General features: G+C 33.1%; 1 long non-coding RNA gene across 3 annotated transcripts in view; it reads left to right on the top strand.

Annotated features, from left to right (window-relative positions):
• LOC143239974 (uncharacterized) overlaps positions 1–23,718 on the top strand; it is a 35,152-nt gene extending 11,434 nt beyond the window's left edge. Inside the window, exons 2-3 of one of the 3 annotated variants that reach the window (XR_013021483.1) lie at positions 11,399–11,575; positions 15,578–23,718. This is a non-coding gene — a long non-coding RNA (uncharacterized LOC143239974). Of the gene's footprint in view, positions 1–11,398 lie in introns of all 3 variants that reach the window. The other 2 variants (XR_013021484.1, XR_013021482.1) reach the window with 2 other exon arrangements.
• The last annotated feature ends 1,810 nt before the right edge of the window (positions 23,719–25,528 follow it).

The raw sequence follows: 25,528 nt of genomic DNA, 5'->3' as shown, positions 1-25,528 counted from the left end.
GCAAAAAGGAAGATTTGGTTTGCGTTTCACGGATAGTTACACAATGATATCCGTCTCTAATTTAGCAGTTAAAGACCAGATGAAAAGTAACTTGTAATCACCATCCACTTCCAACTCTTGGGCTACGTTTTTTACCAATGAATAATGGAATTGACCATCACTTTATAACGCCTCCATAGATGAAAGGGCGAGCTTGTTTGGTGAGACGAGAATTGGAATCCACGACCCGAATATTGCGAATCAAACACCCTACCCACCTAGCCATGCCGGGCTGAGTTGCATTCAAGTGTTGGTTACACGCATGTATAGATATTGTTAGTGTGACGGATTTACTATTATATATCCATTTTAATATCCATGCTTGTTTAAATTCAATATATATTTAGAAATTGAGAATACTATGAGAAACAAAAAAGTGAATCGATGTAGTAGCCGCTGATCACAAGAAGCCAAAGAGCAGACTGTGACATTTAATTTTTATTCTCCAAGATCGTTCAGGTTTCTGTATCAAACATTTGGATTACATCATCCTTTACGACTATGTTCTTGGAGAATTTCTGTAAAGTGCGAGCCAAGTTTTGGAGAGAAGCATTTGAAAGTTCGAAAAAAGAACTATTAGTGAAACTATATGAGAAAGATTGTGCCTTAGTAGTTGATTTCACAACTTTTTAAAATAAAAACTGAGTGGATTATTGCCAGAGCAAACACTCGGGTTTTGTAAATTATGGTGAAGATGTGCCTGAATAGAGTGAAGTGTTTTGAAGGTTTGGGCCTAGAGCGTAACAGTTTGAGAAGTGTGTCTTAAAAGAAAACATATTTAAAAGTTTCAAAATAAAATTAATTGTCAATTTTTAAAAAATCAGATTTCCACCAGATTCATTTTATTTTCATTTTTTAGTTGTTCCCTTGTTGATGAATACTTTTCTTGTTGCATTATTCAAGAAAAAAAAATAATATTGTGGGCTTAGGATGCCAATTAACCTTAATACGCACCCTGTTTCCAGGCTTTTCGTACCTCTATGATTGATGTAATGTTAAATATTCTAATTTTTGGCACATTTTTACTAACTGAAATCCACCTCTCAAGTAGTTTCATTTATTGTATTACTGACGTTATAATGTGGTATATCGACCACACATGTAATTTATCAACGTAGGGATATGCAGGCCCGGCATGACCAGGTGGCTGAGGTACTTCCCTCGTAGTCTGAGGGTTGCGGTTTCGAATCTCCGTCGCAACAAATATTCTTGACCTTTTAGCCGTGGGGACGTTATAATGTGACGACCAATTCCACTATTCGTTGGCAAAAGAGTAGCCCAAGAGTTGGCGGTGGGTGGTGATGACTAGCTGCCTTTTCTCTAGTTTTACACTACTAAATAATTGATGGCTAGCGTAAATAGCCCTCAAGTAACTTTGTGCCAAATTCCAAACAAACCAAAACTTCTCTGCAGACTCTAAACTTACTTTGTCTACCATTCATTTTGATAATTTGAACGTTAAGTAATGGTTCGTTTTTATTATTCGTTTCATAACTTTGTTTGCTTTTTAATGATTGGAGTCAATTCATACAATTTTCATGAATGAATTGCAAGTTTGTTGACTTTGAAATTATATATTATTTAATTTCATCTCCTTTTTGTTCAAATAATTTCCATACCATACAGTTTTCTCTCTGTATAACATCTGTGTAAAGTTGTCGCTTAAGTATAGAACATTTCTGACAATGTCAATTTTTTGTAACTGTACTGACGTTGTCCATTTCTCTGATTACTTTTATTGCATGTGAATTTACTTGTATATGAACATCCAAATATACGTCCAATTTATTTCGCATTTGCAAGAGTAAACAGTGCGTCAGTATATTCGACTTTGGAGTTTGTATGGAGTACTGAGAAGAAGTGTTGGAACAAAGTCATAAATTATATTTCAGGCTACTTTGAAAGAATAATGGCAGGTATATCACAGGTGAAACATCAAAATTATATTAATATTCACATTTAATACAACAGAAAGTCAATGGAAGTGCTTGAATTCAGGAAACAGTAAATATTTTGTGTATCCCCTTTTTGCTTTAATAGCTGCAAACAATGTTCCCGGCATTGTTTCAACATATTTAATCAAAGTGCCGAATGGCAGTAAGTTCTAGAACTTATGCTTAAAACATCATCTAACGACATTTCATCCCATTTGATCGATATTATACAAAAAGTACACAGGTGGTAGGTTGTTTTCGAAAATTGACTGGCTTCTTGCCTCAGCGAATGATATTGTTTGTTTATTGAATTTCACACAAAGCTACACTAAAGCGACTTATGCTAGCTGTCTCTAATTTAGAAGAGATAGATTAGAAGAAAGTTAGCTAATCAACACCACCAACTGTCAAGTCTTGTGCTAGTCTTTACCATTGAAAAGTGGAGTTGACCATCACATTATAATATTACCACGATGACACGAGCTGACTGCCTTAATCACTAGGTCATATTAATGGCTTTGTTCTGAGTAGTGGCGGATCAAGAAGGGAGATATACTGTAGCGCTAGGCTCTTATGCCCCTTAATCTGATTCTGGCACTGAGACCCAGATATTAGGCCTGTGTTATACATCTATAATTTTTATTGCAAATTAGCGATATTTTTTTTTAAATCTTGAAGAGCTGAACTGTAAAGTACTCATACTTGTCTAGTACGCATTACACGTCATTATTGTTGAATAATTGACCGATCCACTAGTCTTTAGCCAAATAATAATATGAACCTGAAACTATTGGTTATGTTTTTTTAATTTTGAGACTGTGTTATATTTTTGCCCTTCTTACTTTAGTAATCTTAAAATTTAATATAATTATATTTTTGTTGAGAACAATTTCTCAGTCTATTAGGCACTAAATCGAAATAGTGCATGACCCACTTCTCTTGCACAAGCTGTCTCAAGGTATAGAAGTCTTGCATTGTAGATAAGAGTTACAGATCTCATTATTTTATAATTATAGTAATAGTATCAAATATTGATATTGGGGTTATACTAATGTTTGTGTAAATGTCTTATTTATATTTTTGGCTTTTTTACATTAATGATATTTGAATGACTTTGGGTAGAATTTTTCCTGACTTATTTGTGATTTAAGAAAGATAAATAAACAGGTTGACCCAATACTAAGTGGACCCTGAGGGTTTGCACCTGTGTATTATTACTTATCTATATGCGTGCAAGCATGCGCGTGTACATCTATTTATGTGAAAAATCGCATAGAAATGTGACTGCCATAGTTCCAAAATGAAAGAACTTAGAAACCTAAAATTTTGCTCCCATACTAAGTGGACCAAGAGAATCTGTACCTGTGCATTATTACTTATCTTATTAACGTACACGTGCGCATTATTTTAATGAGGGAAGATAAAGATAAACCACATTAAAACTAGTGGATTCTAATACTACAAACAGAAATCACGGATAGATAGACATGCACACGTGTTTATCCAAATGTGCATGTCTGTATCTGTGTGACCAAAATAGCTTCTAGAGAACAAAACCTAGAGACCTTAAATTTTACAATCATATTAAGTGGACCCTGAAGGTTTGCACCTGGGTATTATTACTTATCCATATGTGTACGCGCATATTTTTTGGTGAGACAATATAGCGAAAAATCACATAAAAAGAAAGTTCTTCCCCACGTAATAAGTTCTCATATACGGAAAAGTCAGTGTGTTTGGTAACACTGCGTTCCAACAGTGGTTTTTACCATGCTGCTTAGCAATAAAAGTATAACCTAATTTTGTTATTGAAAGATTATGTGCTGAAAATATAAACTGGAACGTATAAATTACAAAATTGAAAACATAACAAAACAACTACTTTCTAATATAGAGGATCCATTAATTAAAGAGGTTTATTTTTAGTATTTTTTTTATTTTTGAAATTTAAAGTAGGGCGGAAAGTCAGAGGGAAGATACCTTTATAAACAGGCGATATCCCGTAAAAAACAATAACAAAAGTATACGGTTATACTTTTATGTTAAAATGGGTTCAGAATACACACATTGACATAGATATATAGAATAAATTGAAATAATAACCCAAGCGAACTGGATACTCTTTCTGGTATATATATATATATATACATGTTGTTTCTAAATATATGTGCGTGTGTATATGTGTAAATATATATATATCCTTATTAATGACATGTTGATGTGTATACGCATCATAATTAATTGCATGTTTATGTGCACATATTTATTATCATTAGTAACAGACTATATTATAACATTTTTATTCCTGAAAGCTAATATTTTATTTTTATCTGACCTTTTGTTTCACACACACACACACAAAATTCAAACACATTATTTCCAATACGAAACAATTCATTATTGAAAACTGATTCAGTTATTTAGCTTTTTCCTCTAAACTGATTGTTCTATAGCTCTTTTATATGTTTATCGCTTTGTTGTTGGGCTATGAAATTACAATTAACTCACAAATATTTCGTAACTGATTCTTCTGAGGTTCTCAATGTATTTCAATAATTCATACTGTCTAGGAGGCCGTTGAGCATACAAATGGTTCACGAGCTGATTACCAGAGTGTTGTAGACCAACAAGTATCAATGTGTCTTACGTATTCCTGAAAATAATTATTTTTTATGTTAATCTAAAGCTTTTAATTTTTAAATATTTATCACATACAGTAATTTCACTTACAATCTTACTGTTTCATAACGATTTACAGTAAAACATTCAAATTCTAGATATATATGTCATATGTATTACATTACGAAAACAATAATTATTATTTCAAACTCTCTAATTCGTAACATTAACTTTACTATTATGGTCAGCTTTATAGTGTTTACTTCAATAATAACGAAAGCCTTAATACTCATGTCACATTTATCTTGCATAACGTAGTTTTACAATTATACTAGCTTATTTTACAATGTCCTGAAAAGGAAAATTCTTTTTTGTATTCTGTTAGTAAAATGTGAAATATTTACATTATTTAAACTCTACATATATATAATGTAATGATCGTTTATTATAGTTTGATTTTACGTTCTTGTATTCTAATACTAGTAGATCTATGTAATTCTAAAAAAGACTAGTTTTATTATATATATATATATATATATTAGTTTTTAGAACCAAAAGTAGGCTAAAACAAAAATAAATAAAAATAAAAAACGCTGCACTAACTGAAAGGATCCCAGGGTATAAGCTATAATGTGGGATATATAAATGTACCCTAGGTTTTGGAGGTAACTGAAAAAGTAGGGCCTACATTGCGGTTGGAATACGCTGTCTATCGGTTTTAACCATCATTCGCTAGTCTCACATAAAGAAATTAAATAAAGCAAAGGAATAACAATAGATATAGAAATTGGGAGAGTAAGATGTGAGTGCTCAAGCCCACAATATCCGACACCTATATCATCCTTCACTACCTGCAAACAGTTGTGGAAAGGTGACTTTTCTCCAAAATAAAAAAAGAAAAAGAATTGAAAAAGCAAAATAAGATATTACCATTTGAGGTTAAGTAAGTTAAAGGAACTTACCTCTTGAAGTTAGCATTCCAGATCCCATTATGGTAGAAAGACACTAATTGGTAGCCCAGTAAACGAATTATATTAGCATGAAAGGTCCCATTCAGTTATCTAAATTAACTAGTATAACTCCCAACCACCACCCATTAAGTCTACTGTAACTATCATGCTCTAAACAAGCCTTTATACGCAGTAAGGTGTACATCCGCATAAAATACTGCTAAGTTGTTAAATTACCTTATTCATAACTAAAAATAGTGATGAGAAATTTAATAAAACTTCTTTAATTTTTACTTCTTTATATTTATTTAACATAATCCCATATTTGTTGCAGAATAGTTTAATAATTTTATTTAAAGTTTCTTTATTAAATCTAGTAACTATTAATTTTTGTATCAGTATTTCGAAATTACTGATAAAATATTGTAATCTATTACAACTTTTACAATATCTGAATAATTGTTAAGTTGTAATGTTTATAATACAAAACTATGGTACATTAATATTAAAAGAGGGTAAACCATAAATTGGAAAGGCAAAATATTTTCTTTTATCAAAAATATTTACATTGATATCCTTATTAATTATTTTAATTTCGAAGTCTAAATATTGTACTTCTGTATCAGATATTGAAGTATTTTCAATTTCTAATTCTGCTGGGTAAATAGTGTTAATAAAATTATTTATCTTAGGATTAGTTATACTAATTAAATTATCTATATATCTGTAAGTTAAGGAAAAATATCTGAATTTGTGTAGTTTTCAATAAATCTATTCTCATAATAGTAAAGATATAAATTTGCTACACAAGTAGAATAGTTCGTTCCCATTGGAATTCCTATTACTTGTTTCAAATCTTGGTTATTGTAAATAGCTTTACGAGAAATCTATAACAAAAGAAACCAAACCATATTTAATGTCTTTAATACGAAAAGAAGTTAAGACTAATATCGAATTCATTGACCTGTGATGGAGAATGACACGAGTGTTAAAATTCCAAGGAACTGAATTACATTTATTACAACAAGATTAAATGTGTGTGGTTGTCTTATAATTACACTATTCACGTGAGAATGAAATAGTTTTATAAAATTCATATATATTTTATATCTCTCTTCTTTATAATAGATACTGTCTTTCTTTGGTGTAATGATGTACGAAAAACAACTGTGAACTTATCACAGGTCAGTTATATTATACAGTGCATATTACTATTATTGTTTCTATATCCTGTTTATCATGTTAGCATTTAAATGTTAGATATGAGTCGATTTCATATACAATAATTATTGTATATAACATTTACTGCATTTAATATATATTTATAGATTGAAAACTTTACGTTAACGTGAAAAAAGACAGTTATTTTCAGGACTATATAAGGTACACCAGAAGAATTATACAATTATAAGTGATGTAAAATAGATGAAATATGAATGTCAGTTATTATTATTGAAGTGAGAAACCATAAATATGATAAAGTAATCACACGCTGATATTTGTTGATCTACAATACCCTCTGGCAATTCACGCGCAAACCACATGCACGCTTGATGACCGCAACGTCCTAGACTTCAAAACTATCCGACCAACTCGCCCTCTGGAGAAATAACTTGAAACTATGACATTCCGAACCATCCGCCTCTTCTCGCTCCGAGTAAACTGCCATCTTGTGACACAACGTAGAACTGTGGCATCAAATGTCCTCTCGGTTTTAAATGAGATTACTCACTGGATGGCATCCTTTGATCTGCATTCACCAACGACTTCTCACTGAGGCGCTATCCTTTGGTGTCTGAAGTGTTTCCCTAATTACATTCTCATAACTATTTTTGCTTACTAGATCGCATAAAATGTCAAAGCTTTTTTTATAGTCTATATTTTATGTAACTGTATAACTTACACCCTCCCTACGTTTATATTATAACTACTACTATGAAACTAATCAAGATGGTTTGTTTGTTGTCGTTTTTTTTATTTTGCGTGCAGCTACACGAGGATTATCTGTGCAAGTCGTCCCTCATTTAGCAATGTAAGACTAGAGGGAAGACAGATGTTCGTCACCACCCACCGTTAACTCTTACGCTATTCTTTTATCAACGAATAGTGGGATTGACCGTCACATAATAACGATCCCATGACTGAAAGGACGAGCACATTTGTTGGGACAGGAGTTCGAAACCATGACCTTCAGATGTCAAGTCGAGCACCCTAACCACTTGGCCACGCCAAGCCATGGATCAAGATGGTTGACTTCTTAGGGATATTCAATCAACGCTATACAAGGGTATCAGTTGTCATAAGTTTGAAAAACAGCATGTTAAAAATATTCATCGCCAACTCTTGAACAAGTTATTTTACTGTCATTCCTATAACGTATCTACGTCACCAAAGTGCGAAGCACGATTTTGTAAAGACAGGAACTAAAACCATGGGCCTTATAATTCTCAATTCAAGCACTTTCAGAAAAGGGACCAGCTCATTCCTATCCAGCCAATCACGTAACTGAAAAATTTGAAATGTGTTTTCACCTTCTAGAGTTTCTTGAGTGTTTTTATTTTATACTTGGCTTGAAGATTGTTCTTCTAACATTATCTCATCAAATTTGCAAATCTTCTACAGAAATACCATGAAAACTGTTTGGGGCTCAGTATGAAATAAAGATTTATGTCGCATGTCGTAATCCGCTGTTGCAGATACCTTAACAGATAATATCTGTTAATTTATAACAGTAAATATATCCTTACAGAACCGCCAGTCCCCATTAGTACAGTGAACGTATAACGCTAGAAACCGAATTTCAACATCCGTAGTGGGCATAGCGCATATAGCCCATCATATAGTTTTGTGCTTAATTACAAACAGATAGAGAGCCTCAAATAACCTTGCATTAGGATTATATAATAAGTATGTAGTAAGTATTTAAAAATGAATAGAAATATTTTCATGAAATTTGCTCCTGATACTCAAAGGCAGATTGGATCAAAAGAAAAGAATTAGTATCAGAAAATAAATCTAATAACATTAACTCTTTCAGAAAGTAGACTCTCCTTCATCAAGACTAAATGACATTAAATCCGCTATATACTGTGTATTAATATAATGACGATTGTACTGCTCGTTTCATGATTCATCACTAGGTGGCAGCGTGCTCGAAATACACCATACAGAAGGGGTGATAAACTTCGACAATTTATAACTTCACAGCAACTTCGTGCACAATCCAGTATATATAAATATATAGGCTTAAATTCAGATAACACATATACACACTGACGTTTTCAGTATATGATCTGATAGCTCTTAATTTTTCTTCTTGGTAAAATATGTCATTAAAAGCTAAATACATTTGTCATGCGAGTTAAGCACTAAATATCGAATATTAGTAAACGACCAAGTTCTCGTTAATTCGATAATCAGTGTGTACACCCCATCTAGTTATTTATCTTCCTTACTACATGCAGAAACAATGTATATATAACTTTAAAATAAATGCTTTCTTGTATTGTAATTCAAATCGAGTGTAGCGTGTATGTTATAGTTTTTATATGAGTAATATCTTCTTATTCGTGGCAAACTTTAAATAAATCTCAAAATAAAACAAAATGTGTGGAAAATTTACATCCTGATCACATATTAAAATTTAAAATGGTGAATATCATTATTAATGCTCTGTATTCAGTAGAGTTTATCTGTTTAAAGCCTTTTACAACAATAAAAGACATAGGTTACCTTCTGGTCACTAGAATGTGTTACATTTTCAATATTACAAAGCTTTACCACACTGTAAGTGTTTCAGATTCAACAAAGTTTAGTTCTTTATAAACTTATTCAACAACGAAAACACAGTGTACCTTCTCATCACTAAAACACCACGTTTCCAACTGTATAATGCTATCTTTCATTGTAAATCCTCCAGTTTCATAAGAGGTTAATTCATTATAACCTTATACAATGTTAACAAACATATAGTTTATGTGAAGCAGCTCCTGATCTGTTGGTAGTTTATTACAAAATAGTGCATGGCATTGAAAACTACAAGTAAACAGGCAACTATGTAAGGAGGTAATATTTAATGAGAAGTCAATTGAAACGTCTATTTGTATCCACCTATTGTGGAAAACTGGAATTAAAAGTACATCAAATAAACCATCAACAGATAGCAAAATTGTACATAATTTAAAAGAAATAATACTTGAGTAAGTCCTTTAGAATGATTAATTAGGTGTTCGAAAACATCTTATTATTATAAAACTTTATTGCCTTATAATATTTGAAAATGACTGAATAGTTTTTAATTAATTTAATCTCTTAAGCTGACTTAACCTTGTTCGAGATTATTGAGATTAAAGCCTAAGACATCGTTAACACTCTTTCTCATCATTATTCATTTCATTTTCTGATACCAAGTACTTCAGTCAGTTCGTTATGTAGAAATGATTTTATTAATTACTTTATATGCTGTAAGTATTAGTTATATAGTTAATTCACTTTAAAAAATTGTATTAACTCATGGATACATTGGGGATGGTATGTCCAAACACAGACTTATTATACTCTTATGAGAGGTACTAAGTACAGTCACTATAATCGATACTAGTTAGACCTACCTACTTAGCTAGCTGTAATAACATACCGGAGATGAAGCCCCGGGAAGTTTATCACTACATCCTGTGAAAATCTCGTGATGACGAAAACCCCATTTGAAGTAAAAATGTATCTCAAGACGGCTGGTATGGATATTAAAAATTTTATTAAAATAAAGCAGGTTAACCTGAAGGTCACTTAAAAAGGTCGGAACGTTCTCTGCTTTATGTTAATAAATGTTTTAATATCCATACCAGCTGTCTTGAGATACAGTGTGAAAATCTATTAACAACCACTTTGTCTCTGTGGTTTCCTGTTTTCTGCGGTAGAACAGCTGAAAGTATATTCTTAATTATTGTAAGAAAAAATTAACTATACAATGTGAAAGTTATAACACTGTATTCGAGGTATTTCAAAAATAAGAGTAGAGAGATTAACAAAAACATCTATATGTATATATATATATACATATTTATGTAAATGTTGTTCTTTTACACGTTTGAGAAAGTATTTTAGAATTCCAAACACTGATCCACCATGTTTAAAATCGATAAATAATATTGACAAAAATATAAAAAAATAAAATTGTGACAATATTCAAGGCAAGATAGATGTAGAAACTCGAAGAATTACAAGAAATATCATTTATAGAAGATATAGCATAAACTTGGAGATATATATATAGCTTGATAATGTGACATGTAAATAATGGATAGCTTTTGAGGACGAAGACGTCTTTCCATTAATGGCTAGGTAAAGAAGACAGGACAATTGCAATTTTTAATATTTTGTGAGGCTCTAATTCGAAAATGTCACATCTTGCAGATGTCGTATGCTAATTCAGCGTTAGGTGTTTCTTTCTTTGTCAAGGCCCAGCTATGGAACAGTTGTACTGTGTCCTTATGTATGTGGAACTCATATGGCTGCTATACGCTGGTTACAGGAGCAGAAATACATCTGATTGTTATGATCCAATTTTCTAGTTGGTCAGCTACTTAGGAAAGTTAAAATGTAAATATAGATTTGACGTTTCCAGCTAGATTCATTTCTGACTTTGAAAAGCTTAGCTTGACATTGAAGATTTCTCTTCGTTTTATTTCAGTTAAATAGTTTAATTTATATGTCGTTAAATACAGTTAAATGAACCATTTATCTTTTAAGTACAACGTACAAATCCGTCAGATAATGAATAGTGTTTGTTTTATGCTTATTTCATGTCCTGTCTCGATTCTTCCTTACAAACTGTCCTTCTTTTTTCTATGTCATCAGATCACCAGTTGTTACGAAAGTCATGACAACTTTATCTTAAGAAACCTGCAAATGTAAGAAAATGTTCACGTTTTTATATCCATATAAAGTAATGAAAGGAAGAACTCAAGGGGAACGACCTGGAAGAAGGGGTGATATACCGCCGACGATTTCCGAAATAGGGGATTATGATGTGAGGTAAAAAGGATAAAATACGTAAAGACTTGGAGAAGTAACTATTGCTCCAAGAACCTGCTACTGGGTAGATAACGCTGCAACAATAATATTCATTTGTCAGCACGGTGTGTGAGTGGAAAAAACAAAAACACATAGCCTTTACTCTGTAATGACTCAGTGGTAAATCGATAACTAAAAAACAAATAGATGAAGATATCTGACAAACATTATTACCACATCCCGTACCAACAGGAAATTACTTATAGGAAAAAAACAACTTTGTTCACATATATATAATCATTGTAGTTAGATAAAAAAAAGAAAATGCCAAATAATACTTAGACCACGTGTATTTTAAGACTAATTCACCTGTGTGACTATAATGCTTTATTTGCTGTTTTTAATGTTATTGGAAATGTATGTCGATTATAATAACTGATTCAGAAAAGTATTAGCCTGCCTTATTGTGAACCTGAGGGTTCATGGTTTGCGTCCTGGTAGAGTAAAATTTGTGCCTCGCAGTTTGGAATAATGACGGTTAAGTTTTGCTATTTGATTAGAGCAGGCAAAAAAGTTGTCATTGGGGGTTGTTGCTTTTTTACCTTCCTTCTAATCATTAAAATTAATATTAGGGACGGCTAGCATTGGTAAAGTTTGTGTAGCTTTGTACAAATATCCAAAATAAATAATCTCACGTTATTGAGGACTGAAATGTATTTTGTTTCCTAATTTCTTTAATTTAATTTCCGTTAATTTTAATATTTTCCTTTAATCCTTAGGCAAGTTAAAGAAATTATTTTAGAAATGATATTTTTAACAGTAAATAATGATACTTAACATTTATGTCTTCATTTATATGATCTCATTCTATATTGCGATGTTTAAGTTTTAGTCTTACATCAGGCAAATTGTTCGATTCCCCTCAGTGGACACAGCAGATAGCCCAATGTTGCTTTGCAAAAAAGAAAAACATACACACATCAGGCAAATTGATTTAGTTTGTTATCAAGTGCAATGTGTTATAAAGGTTTTCCTATGTCGTGTTCACCAAAGGGATTGAGCTCTAATACCTTGCGATGTAAGACCTCAAACACACCCATGAGCTATTGATGGACAGGGGATAAAGTACTTAATTTCTTATATATCGTATCAGTTTATAACAAGCATAACTGAGATGTGTGTATCTGGACTTCAGTAACTTAAGCCTATGAATTTTAATGTAAAGTTAATACAGTGTTTGCTGAAATGGGATTATTATATATAGAATTAACTATTTTTGACACGTATTTTCATTCTTTGGTAAATGCAAAAAGTTTTTATAAACTATTACTGAAATATTTACAAGTCATGAAATGCTTGTAGGTGAAAATTGATTTTATCTTTTCAATAACGTCACCCAGACGGTTCAGCCATAAGTTTACGTATTTACTAAGATAAAATTCGATTCATACTGATGGATGGAGTATGCGGCTTTGCACTAAATTAATAAAAGCATCAACTTTTCGATGACAACAAGAAAATCGGAGTATAGTTCACTAAGTATCTTGTTATAAATGCTTCTAACATTAAGTAGAATACATCTTTTGTAAAAAAGTCCACGTTATTACTTATTTAATGGGTTGATTCAAACCTGGTTTACTGAAGATTTGATCACAGAGAGACTTGATGGGTGATTAGCACAGGAAGGTGTTTGAGATACTTAGGCAAGAAATTGAAAATTACATTATTTTATTTTAATATTCTAACATTTTAAAAATAAATGGAAGTGCGTATTTATTCAAAAGAGTTAGATACGACTGGTTTGTTTTGAATTTCGCGCAAAGCTATACGAGGTCTATCTGCGCTAGCCATCCCTAATTTAGCAGTGTAAGACTAGGGGGAAGGCAGCTAATCATCACCACCCACTGCCAACTCTTGGGCTACTCTTTTACCAACGAATAGTGGGATTGATCGTCACATTATAATGCCCCTACTGCTGAAAGGGCGAGCATGTTTGGTGTGACGGGGATTCGAACCTGTGATCCTCGGATTACGAGTCGAGTGCCTTAACCTCCTGGCCATACTGGGCCTGTTAGATATGATAATAAGGAAACTCATTCATAAATTAAAAATGGAATCGAATTTATCCTAACAAACATATTTCTCCTGATAGTGTACTTACTTTTATAGATAGGCATAAATATATGGACACCTCAACTTGATATTTCTAGAATTAATATTTGGTCCTTCAAGAAAATAATAGAAAAAGTCGAGAATTTTATCATCTACTCTAATCCTGCTTGTCATTTTTAAAATCCTCGGTCGCAAAAAAAACCGATCCAAATTTAGAAGGAAGAAACGTCAGAGTCGATGAACGGTTTGGAGGCGCCAGACTACGTAACTGTAATCCAATAATACAATCTAAAAAACTTCTTCTGATAGAAAAACATATACTCATAAGTGAACTCTGTAAAATGCCTTGTCAGGAACTTTAACATAGAAAGAAAGGAAACTGGTTCACCTGTGATATTTGTAGATGATGCTTACCTCGAATAAAGCAAATCATATTGATTGGAAGTGAAAAAAACGATGCTGAAAGTTGAGAAAGAACAGTAATGAGAAGGACAAGTGATCTGAGAGGTCAAAATCAAATTAAATTAGAAGATATCAAAGTGTATGATATTGATTCTGTAGAATATGGGAACGCTGAAACCTCTAAAACCATTACTGCAATGTACAGCTATATCATTTTTCATTTCAAATCCTATAAAAGATTCTGAATAGTAGCATCAGGTAGTTTATTCTATCGATCAGTGCCTTCTGGGGTATAATATTTCAAAACTTGGGGGTCTTAGAATATATCTTCCATATTCTCATTACTAGATTATATAGTCTGTTTTTTCCAGATAACAAAAATATCTTTATGATTGGTGTTAAGCACAAAGCTGCATATTGGGCTATCTGTGCTCTGCTCATCACTGGTTAAAATGGAAAACATTTGGTTTGTTTTGAATTTTGCACGGAGCTTCTCGAAGGTTATCTGCGCTAGCCCTCCATAATTTAGCAGAGGGAAATAGGCAACTAGGCATCGCCACCCACCGCCAACTCTTGGGCTACTCTTTTGCCAACGAATAGTGGGATTGACTGTAACATTATAACGCCCTCACGGCTGAAAGGGCGAACATGTTTGATGTGACGGAGATTCGAACCCGCGACACTAGGATTACGAGTCATGCCGGACCAAATAAAAAAGAAAGGAACCTGATAAACATTTCACTGCAGTTTGTATGTATACGCATAAATTAAATTGTTGTAGTGTTGTTTGAACGTTTGTCCATTTGAAATATCTTTGTGTTGTCAAAGTGACTAGCATTTACCCTAAGTTAAGTAATATAAAGGAGTAATATTATAATGTATTTTAATTAAGTACTTGATATACTAAATTAACATAATTCTAAATAACACTTTAGATCCACAATTCCTTTCACTCTAGATTGTCGAGATAACTTTTTATTTAACTACTCTTGAAGTAAATAAACAAGAAAGTCTTATGTAGTCCCTCAGAGTCATTCTTCTATTCTTCTTCCAGTCTTATAAGTGTTCCCAGTATTTAATTTATTCTGCTCATACTGACTTATTTCTATCCCTAAATTTAGGTATGTTCATTGAAAGAGACAAAAAAATTCTTAATTAATGTAAACATGATAGCTACTCTAGGGCTTCTGCGTTAGCCGTTCCTAATCTAGCAGTGTAAGAATAGAAGGAAGGCAGCTAGTCATTATCACCCCCCGCCAACTCTTGTGTTACTATTTTACCAACCCATAGTGAGATTTACTGTCATATTATAACGCCCCCATGTTTCAAGGGCGAGCATGTGTGGTGTGGCAGGGATTCGAACCCGCAACCCTCGGATTACGAGTCAAGTGCCTTAACCACCTTGCCATGCTGGGCTCTTTTTAAAGAGTGTATGTAATGCTATTGCTATCTGTTGCTATTCATAGTAGAACATCTGAAACTTTCTAATATCTGGAATAACATCAGCAGAATATACTTTTCAAAACAAGATGGATAAGATGTGAAAGAACACCATTGTTAGAAAGAATGCAGTGACGTCATCAGACAAATCCTTACAAAATAACTGGTACCAGTGTCTACGAAGATTATGTGTCACATGAATTCAAATACAAAGGAAACAAAGACGAATATTCCATGCCTGCAGTATCAAGCTTTAAAACCACCAGGTCTCGGAAGGAGATAAGAGCCGTTTGCCTCATTGTTAGATGCTCCCTTGTCTGTGATGTCGAGTGCCTTAATCCCTGGCCATGCAGGTGACTCCAGTCTCTTAACACTAATTCGTTAGCCAAGTTAAGTATCAAAGTTCATATTTTATAGAAACATTTACCAAAAGGAGACGCATAAAAACATACAGCTTTACAGAATAAACATTAGATACGTTATTGTTTACCGTTTTTATTTATTAGACAATTTTTACTCGATGGGCCAAATAAATTCGAGTTTGAAACCGATGAAAACTTATTTAACATAGTACATCTACATCTGATAATATATGAACATTGGTTTTGATGTATATTTTGTTACTCACCACTAACAGCATAAATTGCTTTAGGTGTTTTGATAACGTGTGGCATGGGATCACAATTAACCATCCATTATTACTCAATGAAATAACTGGTTATTAATTAATTTATGATGTTCGGTGAAGAAAAGATGCTTTATCTGTCCTTTGATTTGCAAAACTAAATTGCAACGATAGGAGTAGTCCATCAAAGAATAAACTTGTCCACTATCCCTTCTTTTGTTCGCTGTAATTCATGTTTTAGAGAGGAAAAGAAATTCGTAAATAAATAATACATGAACGTTTCTATTTTTCAGTTATAATTTAATGCAGTATGAGAAGTGGTGATCTGAGAAGTTTGTGACATAGGCAGTCACATAAATTGCCATATCCTGAGGGGCGGAAACTTGAAGGCCAGGAGAAATTGAGGGGGTAGAGGAGTCAGAAGGAATAATGGGGAAAATGAACCTCTCCCCGGAGAAAAGCGTACACACAAAACACAATGGATAACGCAGAACTTACACTTTTTTCAAAGCAAGTTGGTTTTTTCTAATATACTAGAAACTTTCAGATATCTTTTTACAATACCAAATACATTTTAAACTGGTAAAATACTAAAAATTATGATACATAGTAAAGAGTTTCTTGAATTAGAACTGAAGAAAATATAATGTGTATATGTATATATATGTTTGTGGGGGGAGGCTTTTTAAATGTTTGCCTATATGTGAGAATAATCTTTGACCAATCCTGACTTTGAACTTACCTCGTTCTAGTCACCCATCTGAAGCTGTTTTTCACACAGTTGTCTCACCAACTTCACAGATGTATGCGTATTTACATAATACAAGGTAATAAAGTCTGTCAACTAAAGTAACAAGTGATGTTAGCAGAAATCCACGTTATTGACGTTTATGAAGCAAAACCATGTAGAGAACGCCATATTTCTATTACTTGCCAATACCTATTCATATGGGAACGTTATTAGATTGTGTCAGTGGTACGTAATTGAAAACAATCAGTATAAGTGTACTGTATAGCTAGTATTTAATTAACTTTAAGGTTTATTGATCAAGAGGGCTACGCCCACAGTTATTGTTCCATGAGTATGTGATTTTGAAAGAAAAATAAAAACTGTAAAGAATAATTATTTATGCTTTAGAGACGATTCGACATAGTAACACTGATTAGATATGGGATAGTTTATATAAAAATATAAATAACCATTTGATAGTTTGTGTTCACCATAGAAAGTGACGTGTGCGTATACCACTTTTACTAATTTTTAATCATAAAAGTAATTCCAAGTTTTTGCGTTTTGTTTTCTCGTAACCAGAGTTTATCATCTATGAACAATGCTACCTCTCTAGTATTTTTATAAATGTAGAAAAACTCAAGTATAAATAATCCATATTTATTACATTGTTCTCAACTTACGAGGGCTAGTTATTACCCAGCAATGAAAGAACTTTGGTATTTTTAGTAATACGAGAAATTTCAATGTTTTTTATACAAAAATTATACCTTGAAGTGCATTTATGTATTAAAATCGCTTATGTAATTATGTTTGAATATCATTTATAAGCTATGTGTATTGAAATGATGATTGTACTAGATACACCTTATTTTTTTATATACTAAGAATATATATACATGTATGTATGCTCATTTTAATATTGTTTTATTAGATTTTCTTTGAAAGCCTTCCTTTTCTTTTCTAACGTATGTTGAGACTCAAGACATACAAGCATAGAACGATATATGTCCTGAACACCAATTCACAAACGTATTTTTCTGACTGCGCGAGCCTAATAGCGTACTGAGCTATGGATCGAAGAATTGAAGGTTAGAACCGTGTTACCACTCGCTGAACATGTTTCACATTTTTAGCTGCAGCATTGTAAAAGTAACAGTCAAGCCCATTGTTGGACTCATAGAGATTCGATACCCGCAGTGGACAGGAGAAGAGTAGTTCACTAAGTAGCCTTGCGCTTAACAACAAGAGCAAATCTCTAGTCAGTAGTTCAAAATCTGGGAAGGTTATACCTAAATTCAAGAGGTCTCTGACATAACCAACGGAACATTACTGATGATAATACCATCTGGATTAACTCCTGCTATAAAGGCTAGAACGGAGGGCTAGATTTAGTATATGACATAGCGAATCTCCTTAATCAAAGCTTACATTATTTCCAATTTTTGTCTCTGCGGCTTGAATAAAACTTTAGAGTGGGTTTAATACAAAGCTTCGAGTGGATTATAGTAAAATAATAACCGTTGTAAAGTCGCGGAGGAACGGAGTGTATCAGACTTACATGTTAACATTGTTTGGCATCTCTTATAAATATAGTATGATGCACCAAATATTGATCACGTTTGAGAAATGTACATAAAAACCCTTTTCGACGCAAAATACTAATACATTCGGATCATAAAGATGTGTTCGGGTCGGGATTTATAAATTTCCAAAATAGGATATTTCTTATGCTTAACGGTAATGAAATATAGATCAACCTGAGGTACCAGACCATTCAGAATAAGACCTGCAGAAACATTAAACCCAGCTGTGGTAAGTAAAGTACATCGTTTTGTAACTGGTGATAAGATAATCATTCATTCAACAAATATTTCAGAAGCAGAAGCTATTTACATGCCCAAGGCAATAGTACTTAACATAATTAAAAAGAATCTTATATTTGAAAGTGGAACTAGTCCATAATTGTCCTTCTATAACACTTCCAACCATCCGATGCATACTTTAAACAATTTCAAAATTAAATGGGTATTCAAGATATACTCGTCAAGTCTCCAAATGCAGTATCTATGGATTTCTGTGTAATCAAACTATTGAAGAGGGTACTAGCATACTGTCGCCCACGTACACTAAATGGATTATAGAAAGCATCGAGAAAGATTTAAGTGCGTTAGACGTTAAATTTTACTATCGAGTTTTTTTTAATAAACACAATGCTACAAGGCTATTGTAAAAATGCACGCTTTTCAAGTAGAACAAGGATCAAGAATAGTAACATGGTCTGCAAAGGCGTAGTGAGATCCTAAAATAGTTTTAATATAACAAAATCATCCTCTATATGTAATAGTTGCAACGATACCATAATATAACATCGAGAAACCGACTCATTCAGCATAATGGATATACAACATTTGCCTTTATTCAGTCTCTGATTTTTTCTATGAACCTGCTAGGTATTGAATTTGGACACGGTCCAGTGGTTAGGGCATTATATCAAGCCATGGGATCGAAACTTGCCGCTGAACATCTTGCTGTTTCAGCTGTGAAGGCTTTATAATTTTATGGGTAATCATACTATTGGTAAAGAACAGACTAAAAGCTATTGAATAGTACCCATCATTAGCTTCTGGTCTGTTCTTTACCAATAGTAGGATTACCCGTAAAATTATAAAATAGCCCTTAAGTAGTCTTGTGTGAAATTCAACAAATAAAAAAAAACTACGTAAAGACTTATTGGATGTTATAAAACCAAAATAAGGTTAACAAACACTTTTTATTATACTAACCCGTGTCTTAATAATTAAAATAGAGGCGTGATTTTGACCTTAACTATATGTTTATGAGCTTGCATGTGTAATTCATATAACAATGTTAACATGATGAACTGCAGCCTCATCTTGGCTATGATTATTTAGGGTAACATTCTGCTGTAGATAAGCCGTCCTTTTATTATGTTAAGTTTGGGCCTCTCGTGAACTTTCTAGTGGCCTCATCTTGGCTATGATTATTTAGGGTAACATTCTGCTATAGATAAGCCGTCCTTTTATTATGTTAAGTTTGGGGCCTCTCGTGAACTTTCTAGTGGCCTCATCTTGGCTATGATTATCTGGGATAGCATTCTGTTGTAGATAAGCCGTCATTTTATTATGTTAAGTTTGGGGCCTCTCGTGAATTTTCTAGTGGCCTCATCTTGGCTATGATTATCTGGGATAGCATTCTGCTGTAGATAAGCTGTCCTTTTATTATGTTAAGTTTGGAGTCTCTCGTGAACATAGCTATTTTTAAATAAGTACTATGGTATCAAAAGATTCTTGCGTATACTAACAACTACGTATTGGATTGCATTAATCAGCAGTACATGTTAGACTTGTATGATTTAATTTTACTTGCTTAGAATACACTGTATTATAATAAATTTCTTATTTCTGTTTTATATTGAAATTATTATAATTTTTCTTTTCCTTTTGTTGTTTATATTAAAAACTGCGGACAATGAACCTTTGCACATCAGACAAAATGTGGTGAAAGAAAAAGGAAATGTCGCGTCACACAAGGGACGGACCTCCTGTCAAGGCGTGGTCAGTAGTGAAAATCGCCACACTATAATGTATTAGATTAGGGTTACTATGGCAACAAGCTAGACGTTGTCTTCTGCATCAGACAGTACTTAGACTTGCACTGCGCCAACCAGTGCGGCATGGCACGTGCATTATAAGAGCATGTGATGCCTTCCATGGGTAACAAGAATTAGATAACCTCAGTGACTCATAAGTATTTCTTTGTTGTTGTTGTTCGTAGGTAAGGAATTTCGAAATTGCTAATAAAACAAACAATAAAATAAATAAGATTACCCAATATTAAAGAATTTATAAATTCAGATCATGCGATTTTATCACAACTCTTCACCAAGTTTTACTGCAGACATTGTAAGAAATTCAATTAAGATAAACTATACAATTAATTAATATTTCAAGCGATTTATTATCGAAATTAGAAATCTACTTGTTTGTTTTGTTTTTGAATTTCGCGCATAGCTACACGAGGGCTATCTTCGCTCGCCGTCCTTAATTTAGCGGTGAAAGACTAGAGGAAAGGCAACTAGTCATCATCACCCATCGCCAACTCTTGGCCTACTCTTTTACCAACGAATTGTGGGATGGCTGTTACGTTGTTATATACTCCACAACTGAAAGGGCGAGCATGTTTAGTGTGACGGGGATTCGAACCTGCGACCCTCAGATGCAGGACCCATCCCCTTGCTTTATAAACTATGAAATGTTCTTACTTCTTATGTTTAACTACTGAGTTGGTAACCTGGTAAGTACTTCTTTTCTTTTTATCTCACTGTTTTTGTTAAAGATATGTTGATGTTTTCGGAAAATTTGTGAGTAGATCTCGGCATTATAACCGTGTTATTTAGAAAGAGCATAAATAGAAAATAGAAAGCATTATTTTTTTCCTTCACTTGTGCTATTTTCATAGAGAAAAGCACCCTATCGGTGGCTCAGAGTTACATCTAAAGGCTTATTATACTTAAAACCGAGCTTCGACCTCCATAATGGCCCGGCATGGCCAGGTGGGTTAAAGCGTTCGACTCGTAATCTGAGGGTCGCGGGTTCAAACCCCCGTCGCACCAAACATGCTCACCCTTTCAGCCGTGGAGACGTTATAATGTGGCAGTCAATCCCACTATTCGTTGGTAAAAGAGTAGCCTAAGAGTTGGCGGTGGGTAGTGATGACTAGCTGCCTTCCGTCTAGTCTTACACTACTAAATTAGGGACGGCTAATCTTGCTTCTTGTTTTCTTTTTTAAAAATCATTTGTACTTTATATCAGTTCTAAAATCTGATAACGAATGTGACGAAGGTAGTATTATTTTATAAAGAATATTTCTACGTGATATTAGTCCGATTGGTTAGTGTGCCCAGACCGTGAATCCAAAGGTTTATGGTTCCCAACCCATTGCTGCTAAAACACGTTTACAACGTTGAAAGAAACTATAAGAGTCAGACATAAGTAGTGCAAGATTTGACAGTGGTTGTTGTTGACCTCAACTTTCCCTCTTTTAATGCAAATTAGAGATGATTATGCGCATATATCCCTTGTTTGTGTGGTATGTGTGTGTTTTATTACAGCAAAGCCACATCGGGTTATATGCTGAGCTTACCGAGGGGAATCGAGCCCCAGATTTTAGCGTTGTAAATCCGTGGACATGCCGCTGTACTAGCGAGTACATCCCTTGTTTAGCTTTCCGCGAAAAGTTTAAAACAAATAACGAATCAATTGTTCAAAAATATAACTAACCCATCTTCATTTGTGGAGAAGAAAATAAAACGGAAATAATTAGGGCTGAGCCTCTAAGTATGTGATGCAGGTCACATCTGCTATGTTCTCATGCTGTACCTTTATATACGAAATAGTTCAGTTTATTTTGTAAGACTTTCCTGTGCAGTGTCACATCTAGATGTGTCAGGTTGTTTCTTGTTGTTTTTTTGCTAACCTCATGATACTGATATTAGTTCTTGACCTATCATGATTCAAGTAAAACCACTTCTGCTCTTCAGTTAACGTTTTATTTGTGTGTACCCAGCATATAAATATATATATAAGTAAATGGGTTAGGCAGAATAAAGTCTACTGTAGTAAATATAGGATATGAAGATTATTGGCATCAAAATGTGAGCTTTCAATTTGTAATTACAAGCTGGGAGTAGGTAAGTGATTAGCTTGTTGAGTTGCGAAATGGATAATCCAGGTTGCGAGCCTGTGAAATGTCGCTGAATAAACTATGCATTTTTAGCTGTAGGTGCATTGTAGTCAATCTCCCTGTTCCTTTAATTAAGAGCAAGATTAGTAGCTCTAAATTAAGGAAAGATAACCTGCGAAGGCGGACAAAAAACAACGACAACAAAAGCGCAGCATATTTCTAAATCATTTCGTTCAAAGCTAGCATAGTCTTAATCTATGGTCAGCTTTGTTTTTTGTTGTTTTTTGTAGGAAACCTCTTCTGAATCTTCTGGCAAATGGCGGATTCATCCAACGACGCTTGCGCTGTACAACGTCTCCGAACTTGATTGATGTTAGCAGTTACAGATACAAGTCTTTACTTGTAATTTCTGTTACACTATTTAATCAAATTTTAAGTTTTCAAGGTGAAAAATGGATATTCATTTTAACACGTATAAAAAAATCACAACAGTCTACCACCCGAGGGCGCTTCGCCAAAGTGTAATTTGTATACTTGAGCAGCATTTCAAATCTCAAAATTTGAAGCCTATGATTTGGCTGGCGGTCTAGTTCACCTGCGAATTTAAGTACTGTTCATATTGTAAATTCTATATTCTTTGGTGTGTAAATATGTAAAAAATATTTCTGAATAGAAAGTCAAGATTAATGAACAATAAAGTAGCTTTAATAAAGTTATTGAACCTTCAACTTATTATTGTAAACAACCGTGTAAACATTCAACAGTATGACTAGATGTACTTCCATATATATTTTATGTTTGACTAGTTAGAAAGAAAAAGATAGGTACGCAGTGGTAAATCAAATATACTAGGTATATTTCCTCAGGGTTCGCGAAAGTGTTACGGTTCAAGAGTAAATAAAACCAAAATTAAAAGTAATTTTATGTTTTAGTTCTTGCTTTTAAAGTTCATATGTCATGCTGTATTGTATCATTCAGAGTACATAACTCTTCTCATGATTCATGGCATACGCAAGTTTTACTGACATCACGACAGCAAAAATTGCAATTTTAAACTTACTTTATACAACGTCATTTTAATGTCTACGTAATGACTGACAGACACCACACTACTGTATAGGGGTGCAACCGGTTAAAGCAGGTCACCTATTCAGGCGCTTTGGGAAAAATTAAAATGGGAGAATACTTCTAATTGCTCGTATTCTTGGTAAATTAAGAGATAAGCAAGGAAAGTATATGTTAACTAAAATATTGAAATAGATGACCACCCCCATTAATCTTTAACTGACCTGCGTACATTTTAACACATATACTGCGATCAGAAATATGTATAGATCGGTTAAAATATACTGAAACAAACCAAGGGTATGTATTATACATGAAATACATCTTAGAATAATGACTATACAATAGCTGGAAAATAAAATTACGGACCGAGAAAACGGTACAAACGGTGATACTTGTAAAACAGACACATACAAAGATATAGAGACAGCCAACAGATAACTGGCTAGTATTCAAATATATGTACATGTATATGTACTAGCTGGAGGTGAACTTAAAATTAATCTGTAACAAAGGATAGAAAATTGTGCTTCTATTTTCTTTCTTAACATAATAAACGTTACACTGTCAATACAAATACATAAAGATACCAATACTGAAAACAAAGATGTACTGTTTTAAAAAATTCTTTAAATATGAAATTAGATGGGGTTCCAACCCCCATCATAATCTTCCTTACGTGGTCCTGTATCACTGTATCAAGCTGTGCTCATTTGATATCTGTTGTTTTTCCGAAATCGAGTATGAAATTAGATGGGGGCTTAACCACCTCATGTCATCCTATATCCTGTGTCAAGATGGGTGCTGATTTATCAAGAAATGCAGAAACGTATAAAGAAGAGATAACTGAAAGGTGCGAAAAAACAGACACATAGTTGCGCTACATAGTAGATAAAAGAAACTGGATAAACAGATATCAATACGCGAACGCAGACAGCCACCTATAACATACATAAGCAAATAAATGAATGTTAATGGAAAGAAAATAACTGGAAAATAATATTCAAATGTGTATCCATAGTAACGATCATGCCTGCACCTAAATGCAAAATGTCATTATTCACTTGTCCAAGTTACCGGAAATGTGCGTTTTGAGATGACTAGAGTTAGAAACACGAGGTCAGAGTTCTTCAGTCTTTCTCACACTGACCAATTCAATTATTGACTGGTTTAACTTCCTGTATTTTCCAGTGGTAAGCAGAGATCTTTAACTACGATAATTACGTTTAATCTCAATATAAAATAAATTGACAAAATAGGAAACATCAAGAACAGCTTCCATTGGACTTTTTAAGGTGTGATATAAAAATATAACTTATTATTATAATGTAGATTGAGATCTATGCGTCCAGAACTCGGATCTCGAAAACTACCCCACCGATCATCATCAATCATAACTGGATAATATTTTTACCAGGTAATACTTTTAAAGCTGAAAAATATATAAAACAGTTGATATTACCAAAAAAATTACGCTTTACAAATTTAGCCACTAAAAATTTGAAAAAATAGGTGGAAGTTTCAGATTTAACCAATAAATATTTCAAACAAAAAGGAGTAAGTTTCAGATTTAACCAATAAATATTTCAAACATAAAGGAGTAGGTTTCAGATTTAACCAATAAATATTACAAACAAAAGGGAGTAAGTTTCAGATTTAACTAATAACAATTATAAAAAATAAATAAGTTTCAAATATAAAACAGTCAGAAACAAACTTAAAAATATTTGTTTTAGTGAAAATTTCATGAGTGTTACAACATAAAAGCAAGACACTTTCAATGATAACTGTGTCTACAAAGGAACACTTTATTAAAATCTACTCTTTGTTGTAATACTGTGATGGTAGCTCATTTTAAAACTACAATTTCAATAAAATATTTTATCTTATAAAT

This window comes from Tachypleus tridentatus, chromosome 13, assembly GCF_004210375.1.
Source record: "Tachypleus tridentatus isolate NWPU-2018 chromosome 13, ASM421037v1, whole genome shotgun sequence".
In the NCBI taxonomy this organism is placed as follows: Eukaryota; Metazoa; Arthropoda; class Merostomata; order Xiphosura; family Limulidae; genus Tachypleus; species Tachypleus tridentatus.
Note: the sequence above shows the minus strand (reverse complement) of the source record. Positions and strands in the feature narration are given on the sequence as shown.